The sequence below is a fragment of the Bidens hawaiensis genome, unplaced genomic scaffold (assembly GCF_021521415.1).
Source record: "Bidens hawaiensis isolate Kalapana, Puna unplaced genomic scaffold, B.hawaiensis_p1.1 tig00030780_1, whole genome shotgun sequence".
In the NCBI taxonomy this organism is placed as follows: domain Eukaryota; kingdom Viridiplantae; phylum Streptophyta; class Magnoliopsida; order Asterales; family Asteraceae; genus Bidens; species Bidens hawaiensis.
The window spans coordinates 57,910-70,735 of record NW_027495144.1 but is presented as its reverse complement, the minus strand read 5'-3'; the positions used below and the strand labels follow the sequence as shown (position 1 = coordinate 70,735).

The 12,826-nt window shown below is 37.1% G+C and overlaps 2 pseudogenes; both read left to right on the top strand.

The window, feature by feature from the left end:
* The first annotated feature begins 444 nt into the window (after positions 1–444).
* Positions 445–1,743, top strand: LOC143580996 (putative F-box protein At4g22030 pseudogene; annotated as a pseudogene).
* A 9,183-nt stretch (positions 1,744–10,926) lies between these two features.
* On the top strand, positions 10,927–12,586 carry LOC143580985 (putative F-box protein At4g22030 pseudogene; annotated as a pseudogene).
* Positions 12,587–12,826: the final 240 nt, after the last annotated feature.

The following is a 12,826-nucleotide window of genomic DNA, read 5'->3' as shown; positions in this document are numbered from 1 at the left end:
ACCTATACAATAGTTTCATATGTAATGCTCAAAGATAAATACGATATTCGTATGAATTTTATCTAAATGTTAGTTACAAATAACATTTTTTTTTGTCTTATTGAGACTATTTAAACTGTGCTTTCACCATAAACTGCGCAGTCACCTGACAATTTCAAATATTTGTGCATGCCAAATTGCCAATATATTGATAGTTGAAGGTCAAAATAAGACCATAATACCCCCAAGAAACCGAGTGCTTTGATCTTTGCATATTCAAACTTCAAAGGTTTGACTGATTCTGTATTGTTTCTCATTTCTATATATAGGCAACCAATGCTAACTTCTTCCAATAAAAAAATCAACCAACTCTTTCATACAATAGCACCAAACCATTGTTCTTGCATTCTTTTAGGTTTTCATAGGCAATATCAAGAAGATTGCAAGTTTACATTGATATAAATCATGGCAGCCATTAACCAGGCTTCTATTTTTTTGTGTTCTTCATCTATTTCTTCTCCATCATCTTCTTCTTCCCAAAAAAATTTGGCAAAGGCTTCTATCAAATTCCCAAAGATTCAAACAACTAGTATAAGTACACTTATTCCAAAGATCCAATCAAACATAAGTTTGATTGAAGAAATGGAATTTTCAAGAATTCCACCCAAGAAACAAAACAAAAACAACCCTAGAGTATCTCCTGATCCAGAAGTAATGGAGAAACTTTACGCGATATTGGAGGCTGTTTCGGATCGAGTGGAGATGCATAAGAACATTGGAGAGCAAAGGAACAACTGGAACAGCCTTCTGCTAACATCTATCAACACCATTACTCTTTCGGCTGCAACCATGGCTGGCATTGCATCTGCTATAACTAGTGTACCTGGTGCACCCTTGGAAGCCCTTAAGCTTTCATCAAGTTTCTTGTATTTGGCAGCCACTGGGATGTTGATCATCATGAACAAGATTCAACCTTCCCAACTGGCTGAAGAACAAAGAAATGCTGCAAGGTTGCTCAAGCAACTTGAAAACGAAATCAAGACAAAGATAGTAATAGGAAATCCTACTCTCAGCGATGTTAATGAAGCTATGGAAAAAGTTTTAGCTTTAGATAGAGCCTACCCTCTTCCCCTACTTGGTGTTATGCTCGAAAAGTTTCCGGCCAAAGTGGAACCAGCGGTTTGGTGGCCCGAAAAACGGAGGACATCCGTGGCTAAACGGGCAAATGATAATAATGGTTGGAGTGTGGAGCTTGAAGAAGAGATGAGAGAGATACTTAGGGTTTTGGAAGTTAAAGATAAAGCTGATTACTTGAGGTTAGGTGACAAGGCCTTGAAACTAAACAAAGCCTTAGCCATAGCTGGCCCTCTGTTAACCGGCTTCGGAGCGATTGGTTCAGCCTTTCTTGCATCTTCCCCTCATAATTCTTGGGCCATGATGCTTGGGGTCATGGGGGGTGTGATGGCAAGCGTCGTAAATACCGTGCAACATGGTGGGCAAGTAGGGATGGTGTTTGAAATGTATAGAAGCAATGCTGGTTTCTTTAAGATGATGGTGGAATCCATAGAATCAAACTTGAAGGAAAGAGATATGGTCAGTAGAGAGAATGGTGAAGTGTTTGAGATGAAGGTGGCATTGCAGCTTGGAAGAAGCCTGTCTGAGCTAAGAGATATTGCAGCTTCATCTTCAAGATTGGGCAGTAACATTGAAGAGTTTGGAAGCAAACTTTTCTAATTATTTAATTATGATAGTTTAGAAATTATTGACCTCGATCTTGATTATTTTTCTCATGATGTATATATATAATTAACTAAATCATGAGCTTGTAAATTGGTTGAAAACGTTATCAAGATTTGTCATTTTCTTCCTTCTTGGTATTATATCATAATTGTATATGTTACACCTACTTAAAATTGATAATATTTAACTACTAACAAATTTAATAATATACAACATTTCATATTACATGAATAGTTATTCACAGGGTTAATTTGTTAATTACCATACAGAATCTGCTACGAGATATCTCGTTAGAATGGTCCAAAACATATTGGACAAACCATTGACCGTTATTTGTTTTTTGTTTTCCTACTTGGTTATAGTGACTTATTTTATTAGAAGGGATTTACATGCTTTTTCATGGCGTAAAACAACCAATTACATGTAACAATCTTTTTGTATATATAATATTGTTAGCATCGATGTTTATATACATATACGTATCTAAAATCTGGATGATGGCGGTTGATATATAATCAACCATCATGATGTAAGATACACCAATCAGTACTATAATTACTTGCAAAAAAAGAAAAAAAAAGCATCACATATCTAATTAAGTTAAACAATTTATTAATTCTTGTATTGGATTACCTCTATTCCACTTCGTTTCTTTATGAATATGAGACAAAGAAATTAAGTAATGCTTGAACTTTAAACAAAAAGATAATTGTTATAGAATTTATAGAATTGTATAATGTGTTTTAACACTTGAAATTAGTTACTCTTAAATTTATGTGAAATGATATTTTGTCTTCCTCATACGCATTATAATATAGTGTGTGTGCGCGTGCGCACGCTCTCGAGCGCGTTTTACATTAATATGATTGATATTTGCATTATGTTTTTTTCGTGGTTTTTTACCTGAAGTTGGTTATGTATTGAACGATCATCTATATGTGTCTATGGGGGAAGATAAATTAAGAACGGGCTTTTAAGAAATTAAGAATCACTAGTAGATCTCATTACGCAAGTTATATTTTCGGGTTTAAAGGTATTTGTATTAAACGTTGGATTATATTTGGTTAACAAGGGGTTTTAAGATGTTCTCTTTTGCTTGGAATGGATCGCAACGATATGAAGTGATATGGATCATAATGCATAATGGGTCATAATGGGTATTTGTCTACGGGTTATAATGAGTAACGGGGCTAATATGTTCTTTAAAGGTATTTGACGTCAACTTAGTTATACATGCATGTGATTTGTTACGGTTCATAATGGGCAATACTAGTAATATAGGGAATAAATGGGTCACATTTGTATGTATTGTATAATATCTAGTAGTGACAGGATGTAACGAGTACAATTTGGTCATACAATTATTTATTTTCTTATATTTAGCAATAATTGGTTGTTGCGAATAAACGGGGCATGCATGTTTATAAGCATTGTCTTATATTTAGTAATATTTAGTTATTTGTTTGAAACAGGTTTTAATATATAGGTTATTTTTGTCTTGTAAGTTGGAACAGGCCATAACGATTGAAGTGGTTTATATTTAATGATGTTTCTTTGTAATTTGTTATAGAGGGTCTTGGTTAATAATATTTGTTTGTAACAGGTAAGATCATGCATGACCGGGTCATATTCATATGTAGTGATTATATTAGTAATGCGTGGTTGTGACCGGTCATATTTGAGTGTACGTATAATAACTTATGTTGGGTTAGGTTGAAATGGGTCTTATAGACCATTTTTGTTTGAATAAGCCATAACAGGTTTCGATGGATCATTTTTTTTTTGTAATGACTTGTAATTCCATTTTGTACAAAAAATTCGTCACTATATTGATAATAAATTGTCGCAAAGAAGTTGCTACTTTGAACAAAAGATTTCTCTTTATTTTTGTAATTCTCGTTACATATTGTATCAACTGTCATTAGTTTCGTTAGTAATGTTATGTCCCACTATCTCAGGGTACAGGAATTTTTATCTCGATTGGTATAGTGGCTATTTTCTCCCCCTTAAACAAGGCCGCTACAAAAGGCCTCAACGATAAATTGGCGAAGGAAAATGCAACTCGTAATTTTTGTCATAATTGTGAATTTATGTTCTACCCTCGCTTAACATTTATAGTCAATATGGTTTCCTTCATGCGTATCTTAGTGTGTTACATAAGTATGATAACAAATCGTCCATGAAAATTACTTGAATAGGCCAAGATTACATAATTTTCCTAGGTACATATAAATATTTGTCCGAATCAAATTAAGGCAGGTTAAGAAGCGGTCCATCCAAATACCCTGACGTCAACACACCATTCATTCAAAGTTTGAATATTTAATTTGACCACTTCAAGTTCTTAATTCCTCCCTGCATAATAATACACATATAGATCTCAACCATTTCATATTAGAACACAATAAAACACTTCAAGACTCACAAAACACATTCACAGATCTAAAACATATATATTTCTTGCTTTATTGATATCAGTATACATATCCTTATATGATCAACGAATTGCATACACATAATATGGCAACCATTAATCAGGCTTCTATAAAATCTTGGTATATTATTTCATATTCAATCAATTACAAGACAAAGATACTTAAATAGGAAAAAACGTAAACAATATGGAAGCATGATTCTAGGCATGATTAGGGGCAGGAAATAAGGAACATTAAAGGTAAATATTATCCCATAATAATGGTAAATATTATCCCACAATATTCCCCCTCAAGTTGGAATGTGAAGGTTACGAACACCCAGCTTGCCAAGTAACGTCTGCAACTGCTTTGATCCAAGTGCCTTGGTGAATATGTCTGCTATTTGGAGTTTAGTGTTGATATGAAGTGGCTCAATCTCTTTTGATTCTACTCGTTCACGAACAAAGTAGCAATCCATTTCCACGTGTTTGGTACGTTCGTGGAAGACAGGATTGTTGGCAATGTGTTTGACCGCAAGGTTATCACAAAAAAGAGTTGTGGGTGCCGCTTGAATGGTGTCGAGATCCTTGAGAAGCCACCTCATCCAAATGATTTCGCTAACGGTAGTAGCCATGGCTCTATACTCAGCCTCTGCAGATGACCGTGATACGACGGATTGCTTCTTGGATTTCCAAGATACAGGAGTGCCTCCAAGGAGGAGAAGATATCCAGTCCTGGATCTTCTAGTGATAGGACACCCAAGCCAATCTGAATCTGTGTATGCAACAAGATTGTTTCCCCCTTTATTGGGAAGTAGAATCCCCTGACCGGCTGTTGCTTTCAAATAGCGAAGGACCCTGGTCGCTGCATCAAGGTGGATTTGACGAGGATCAGCCACGAATTGGCTTAGAAGACTAACAGAGTGTGCAATGTCCGGACGGGTGGCTTGAAGATAGAGAAGTCGCCCAACAAGCCGACGATAATGACCCGCATCAACACGGTCTTCCTCTTCCCCCTTTCTTAACTTCAGATTTTGTTCCATAGGCATATGACTAGGGCGACAACCAAGCATGCCAGCGTCTTCAAGAATATCAAGTGTATACTTTCTTTGATTGAGAACCATGCCTTCTTCTGTTCGAGTGACTTCGATCCCCAAAAAATATTTGAGACTTCCAAGGTCCTTGATGCTGAAGCGTTCATTCAAAAAGGATTTTATTTCGCTTATCTTGCTGGCATTGTTGCCCACCAAAATCACATCGTCTACATAGATTAAGGCAGCAACATATGTTTCTCCCCTGTTAAATACGAACATAGAGTGATCTGCCTTGGACTGTCTGAACCCGCCTTCAAGAAGAGCCGCGGTGAATTTATAGTACCAATTTCTCGATGCTTGCTTAAGACCATACAAGGATTTTCTCAACCAACACACTTTGTTCCCTTTTTCTTTCTCAAAACCTTGAGGTATTTTCATGTAAACTTCTTCATGCAAGTCTCCATGGAGAAACGCATTATTTACATCCAATTGGTGAACCAACCAATTTCTCTTGACCGCAACAGCCAACATAGTTCGAACTGTGACCAATTTTGCATCGGGGGCAAAGGTGTCATGGAAGTCGACCCCTTCCATTTGTGTAAAGCCCTTAGCGACCAAACGAGCCTTGTATCTTTCAATATCTCCATTTGGTTTGTACTTGAACTTGTACACCCACTTGGAATCAATGGCTTTCTTTCCTTCAGGCAAATCTTCAAGAGTCCATGTTCCATTCATTTCAAGGGCCTCAATCTCACGTTTCATAGCCGTCCTCCAGTTTTCATTCTGCACGGCTTGATAAAATGTTTTTGGCTCATTGTTATTGTCGATGGCCGACAAAAAAACTTTGTGAGAATGTGAAAATTTATCATAAGATACATAATGAGACATAGGGTGTACTGTCGAGGAACGTTGATCAGAGGTGGATGGTTCATGGTCGAGGGACGGTGGTAACGTTACATCAAACCCATCAAGACGTTTGGATCTTCTCCTTTCTCTAGCTACGGGTTCAGGACCCAATGGCTCGGTTTCATTCGTCTGTGGGGGTTCTGAAGTCACGGGTTCAATAGACTCGATTTCACATCTTTCTGGTTTAGAATCCACCGGTTCAGTGGATTCGACGTCAACTCCTTCTTCTCTCGGCTCAGTTGCTTCCATTTCTATGTGATCATCATCCCCTATATTATCTGCAGCGGGATCATTTTTACTTGACCCCCTTTTACAATCTTCATAATACCAAGGTGGGAAGCTAAAAATCCCATCATCTTTGTCAAGGCAACGAGTTTCATTGGTTTTGTAAGAGAAAATGTTTTCAATAAATTTTACATCCCTTGAAACGATTATCTTATTTTTCTGTGCATCAAAAACCTTGTAACCCTTTGTTCCCATAGGGTAACCAAGGAATACCCCTGGCTTCCCCCCTTTCTTCCAGCTTGTCTCCGTCTGTGTCTGTATTTCTATAGTAGGTGAGACAATCGAAGACCCTCAAAAGATCAAAGATTGGTTTTCTTTTGTAAATTATTTCATATGGGGTTTTGTGGTGTATGACTTTGGATGGGAGACGATTTATAATGTGAGCAGCGGTTAAAATGCACTCCCCCCAGAACCACTTTGGTAAATTGGCCTCAAACCTAAGTGAACGGGCTGTTTCTAGAAGGTGTCGGTGCTTCCTTTCCACGACACCGTTTTGTTGAGGCGAATGTGGGCAAGTGGTTTCAAGAAGGATACCACATTCGGCGTAAAATTTTGTCATACGGTTTGAGGTGAACTCCCCACCGTTATCACACCGAATGCGTTTTATAGGTTTAGAAAATTGGTTTTGACAAATTTGTAAAAATAAATGAGACATTCGCTTGCCTCACTTTTATGTTTCAAAAGGAACACCCAAACAGCCCGACTATAATCATCGACAATGGTAAGAAAATATCTCGCCTGAGTAAGTGAAGGTGTCCTGTATTTCCCCCATATATCATAATGTAAAAGCTCAAAGCAATCCTCAGTTTTAATATAACTAACAGGAAAAGGTAATCTTTTATGTTTAGCTTTAACACAAGAATCACAAAAGAACATACTAGTCTTTGAAGGAAAATCAATAAAATCAAAACATGAAAGTTTGTCTCGTGATGCGTGTCCCAAACGTCTATGCCAAACATCCAGAGTCACCATCATAGCTCTTCTTTCACTACCCACCATGTCCACCTCATAAAGACCATTTTTGCACTCACCCACTCCAATCAATATCCTCGTTCTCAGGTCCTGCATGGTACAAAAGGTAGGGAAGAAGGTTACAGCACATTGTAAATCGTTTGATAAGCGGCTAACAGATAAAATGTTGCACGTGAACTTGGGAACATGCAAAACATTATTTATTTTTAAACCATTTGACAAAGTGCAAGTTCCTTTCCCTTCCACTGGAATTAAAGACCCATTTTGGAATTGAAACAGGCATCTCATTTGATGCCTTCACTTGGTTGTCAAGCCATTCTTTTCTGTGCGTTATATGTACCGAAGCACCTGAGTCAATGAGCCACTTTTCTTCGCGTTTAAATTTACCTGCGAAGTTGTCTGTCAATGATGTTTGTGCTGGTCCTTCATTTCTAAACATGCTCAGGAACTGCTGGTACTGTTCATTGCTCATCCCTGGTAACGGGCTTTCTTCAGCATATGCCGCCTTGGGATTTGTCTTCTTGGTTTTTCCCTTCCCGGGCCACCATTCTGGGTACCCGACAAGCTTGAAACACCCATCACGCTTGTGCCCATCTTTTCCACAATAATCACAATGGTCTATCTTGTCATTGTTGGGTTTCTTGCTGGATTTGTGTACGATCCTGAACAGTGACCTAACAGACCCTTCTCTCTTCATGGAAGCTTGGAATGCAGCGGAGTCGATGTTCGTTCTTTTGCCCGCGGATACAGCCCTTTGTTGCTCATTTTCTGAAACGAGACGGAATGCCTCTCCCAAGGAAGGTGTTGGTTTTATTGCAAGGATCTGTGTTCTAATGGTTGAAAATTCGTTGCCCAATCCAAGAAGGAATTCGTACATCCTTTCTTTGTTACTGGACTCAGTTAACCTTTTGCTCATGCCACACGTACAACCAGCACAAGAACACTTAGGGACAGAAAAAACAGTACCGATTTCGTCCCACAGGGTCTTTAATCAGGTGTAGTACGCTGACACAGAAGATCCGTCTTGCTTCGTCATGGTTAAGAGCCGTTTTAGTTTGTACGCCCTAGGGGCGTTATCTTTCCCAAAGTGTTCATGCAGATCCGCCCACATATCTTTGGCAGAGGTTGCGTATTTTACGCTAACCCTAATCTATTTATCCATGGCCGTAGTTAGCCATCCTCTTATCATGGAGTCGCAACGAAGCCACAACATGTGGTTGTCATGTGTTGTCTCCAGTTTCTTTATGGTTCCATTGACGAATCCTATTTTGTTTTTCGCAAACAAAAAAGTCTCCATCTCTTGAACCTAATCGAGAAAGTTGTTATCATTCAGGGCCTCGTTCACATGCATCTGCCTGGGGAAATCAGACGGATGCAGATAGTAGGGCGAGGTATGATCAGAGCCTGGGTTGTTGACTGTTTTCTGGGTTTCTTCTTTGTCATTGGCCATGCTAATCGGCAATTTTTAGGGTTTGTGGATTTTGGTTGAGCGTGTTAGGAACAATCGCTCTGATACCATATAAAATCTTGGTATATTATTTCATATTCAATCAATTACAAGACAAGGATTCTTAAATAGGAAAAAATGTAAACAATATGGAAGCATGATTCTAGGCATGATTAGGGGCAGGAAATAAGGAACATTAAAGGTAAATATTATCACATAATAATGGTAAATATTATCCCACAATAAGCTTTATGTGTTCTGATGTGCTAAAAGTAGTTATTAATTTATTAACTAAATAAAAGCTAATCTAGACACTAAGTAATAATTCTAGACTCTTAACTTAACTAAAACTACTAACCGGCAAGTGAACCGGTCGACTCTAGTACAGCTAAATAAGTCCGGATATCGAACCCACGAGACTCTTTAAATTACGTAAACTAGCTAAATTAGACTTAACTACAAACACGACTATTTATTTATTATTATTGGGGGGTTTACTAAAATACTAATATTAAACTAATATTAAATTAATCACTAAGACTTAAAGATGACTTAAACATAGACTTAATTCAGATGATGACAAGCAACCACCTAGGCTAAAATCCCCTAAGTTTCAGTTATCAATTAACCGGGAAAATATTTAGTTATGGAACTGGGATCGTAAAATAGACGCTTAAAAGAAAACCCGAACAGGACCCCTGACCCTTCTCAAGAAGACACCTATGGGTTTCTAATAAGTGTTTAACACTCACCAGTATTAAAAATCAAGTTTCCTTACGGTCACCTAATCAATTACAAACTAGTTTCTTTATACGAAATTCTACCTTACAGCGCAGAAATCAAAGGCAGTCTGATATATTCCATTGACTCGATAGACAAAGTTAACCAATCAAACCTAGCCGGACTCCTTACGAAGAACTAAATCTAGCAATTCTGATCAACAAAGACCTACCAATAACCTAGCACCTTACAGCTATTTAGGTTAATAGCACATTTAGGTTTATTTGATTAAATACCTAAGATCTTATTCGAAATCAATCATAAAGTAGTCAAAGACACAAAGTAAATGACCTAATAGTAACCAATCTTAATGACAAACAATAATCAAGGCAATTATGGAATAATAAAACTTAATTAAACAACCTCAAGTACACATACGCATCAACTCAATATAATTAAACCTTTTACTAGTTCATAAAACCATAACGATAAATAAAACCAAAGCCAAGATCAAACGTCAACAAAAGTTCATCATAAGCCTAGGCGGTCTAGGGTTTAGCCAACAACCATACTCAAGAACAAAAGAAAATAAATTGGTTTAAATAATAAATTCATGACGAAAATAATAAATTCAAACCAAAAATAATGATGCTTGAATGAGTAGGTGTTAAACCCAAACGCTCACTGCTCGGACCAAAGGCTTTCTTTCTTTCTTCTGTCGAACCCCAAAAGGAACCCCTGTTTTTTTCGTCTTCCAATCAGCCGACCACCTTCCCAATTTATATTAGAAAACATGCCGACCTTTTTTTCTTTCATAATTCTTCCAGATGGGCTTACAACTTGACTTTTGAGTGGGCTCGTGATGATCTTCTTTCAAAGAGTGGGCGGCCCAACCAAATATATTCTCATAGCTCGTATCTCTATTTAACTTCCTATAGATATTTTGTCAGGCCCCGCTTTTCTTTTATTAATTTCGCATAAGAGTAATTTCCAAAAATAGCCAATAATTTCCTTTTTGATTAATCTGTGACATGATTTCAATTATTAGTTATAATAGAAACATATTATTAAATAAACGTATTTAGCTAAACTTAGGATTTGTTGAGTCACGTTTAATAATAAATTATTTCTCATTATTTTATCTTCTCTAAATAGTTATTTTCTTTTTAAGATCTACTCGTCTTAAAGTTTAAGATAATACTCTATGTTAGTTCGTTTTCTTTTGAACCCACTTAAAATATGAATATGAATCAAATAGGAGTAATATTAATAAAAACTAACTCAAAGCAGCTTCAAAGTGTAGGCTATTAATATAAAAAGTATGTCTAATCTAGCTCATATCACGTTCAAACACATCTACTTCTTCATCACCTTCGTCTTCTCGTAGATTCATTACAAGGGCTTCTATCCATTTGCCAAAGATTAACACAAGTAATCTGGGTATCTTCACCCCAAATCTTGCATCAAACATAAGCATGGAAGAAGAAATGCAAAAATTTTCAAGAGTCACACCCAACAACCCTAAAGTGTCTCCTGATCCTGAAGTAATGGAGAAGCTTTACGCGATATTGGAGGCAGTTTCGGATCGAGTGGAGATGCATAAGAACATTGGAGATCAAAAGAACAACTGGAACAACCTTCTGCTAACATCTATCAAGACCATTACTCTTTCGGCTGCAACCATGGATGGCATTGCATCTGCTATAACTAGTGTACCTGGTGCACCCTTGGAAGCCCTTAAGCTTTCATCAAGTTTCTTGTATTTGGCAGCCACTGGGATGTTGATTATCATGAACAAGATTCAACCTTCCCAACTGGCTGAAGAACAAAGAAACGCTGCAAGGTTGCTCAAGCAATGTTGAAATATTAAGTGGTAATATTTTATTTGTTTCAATTCAATAATATTAAATGATTATTTGATGTATTATAAATCTTGTTTTGTTGGTGACATATTGTTGGAGTTTTTGGGCTGCTAGACTTTATGGATATTCGGTTTGCTTTGATGGGCTGGATAGAGGACTTTGGGCTAGAGTCTTGGAGCAGGTTAAAAGTTGAAAGGCCTTTCAAGTTGTTACAAGAAGTTAGAACAAATTAACTTCTGTTTTCCCAAGGCCATATAAAAACGAGTGATAAGGTTTTCATACCTAACACTTACATACTCACATATTATCAAGTTTCTTGTTTTTGGCTTTCTCAAACTGTAATCTAGAGTTAGGTTCATGATGTTATTGAATCATTAGTTTGATAGATTGGTTTAGAGAGATTAGATCATTGGATTGGTGATCTTGTTGCTTCTGATTGATATCTTCCACTGTGTATGTAATCGGTTCAAATTAAAGAATAATATCGATGTTTCTGATATCCGTCTTTTGACAAGCAACTCAAAAGCGAAATCAAGACAAAGATAGCAATAGGAAATCCTACTCTCAGTGATGTTAATGAAGCTATGGACAAAATTTTAGCTTTAGATAGAGCCTACCCTCTTCCCCTACTTGGTGTTATGCTCGAAAAGTTTCCGGCCAAAGTGGAACCGGCGGTTTTGTGGCCTGAAAAACGGAGGACTTCCGCGGCTAAAGGGGAAAATGATAATAATGGTTGGAGCGTGGAGCTCGAAGGAGAGATGAGAGAGATCATTAAGGTTTTGGATATTAAAGATAAAGCTGATTACTTGCGGTTAGGTGAAAGGCATTGAAACTAAACAAAGCTTTGGCCATAGTTGGCCCTTTACTAACTGGCTTAGAAGCAATTGGTTCCGCCTTCCTTGCATCTTCTCCTCATAACTCTTGGGCCATGATGCTTGGGGTCATGGGGGGTGCGATGGCAAGCGTTGTAAATACCGTGCAACATGGTGGGCAAGTAGGGATGGTGTTTGAAATGTATAGAAGCAATGCTGGTTTCTTTAAGATGATGGAGGAATCTATAGAATCAAACTTGAAGGAAAGAGATATGGACAGTAGAGAGAATGGTGAAGTGTTTGAGATGAAGGTGGCATTGCAGCTTGGACGAAGCCTGTCTGAGCTAAGAGATGTAGCAAATTTATCTTCAAGGCAAGGGAAAGATGTTAAAGAGTTTGGAAGCAAGCTTTTCTAGCTTCAAATTTAATATTGAACAAATATCTATTTTTTAATTAATTTATTCTTTATGTATATAAAGACCCCAAAATAGGGTTTGGTAGTGAGATTTGGTTTTAACTTCTTCAATATGTGTAATCGGTTTTGAAATTTACATGATTTACAAATTTGTTTTTATATTCTAGGTGATATATATATATACAATTAATGAAGTTAATTAGGACTTCAATGAGTTGGCTTGTGGTCTAATCTCATCTTA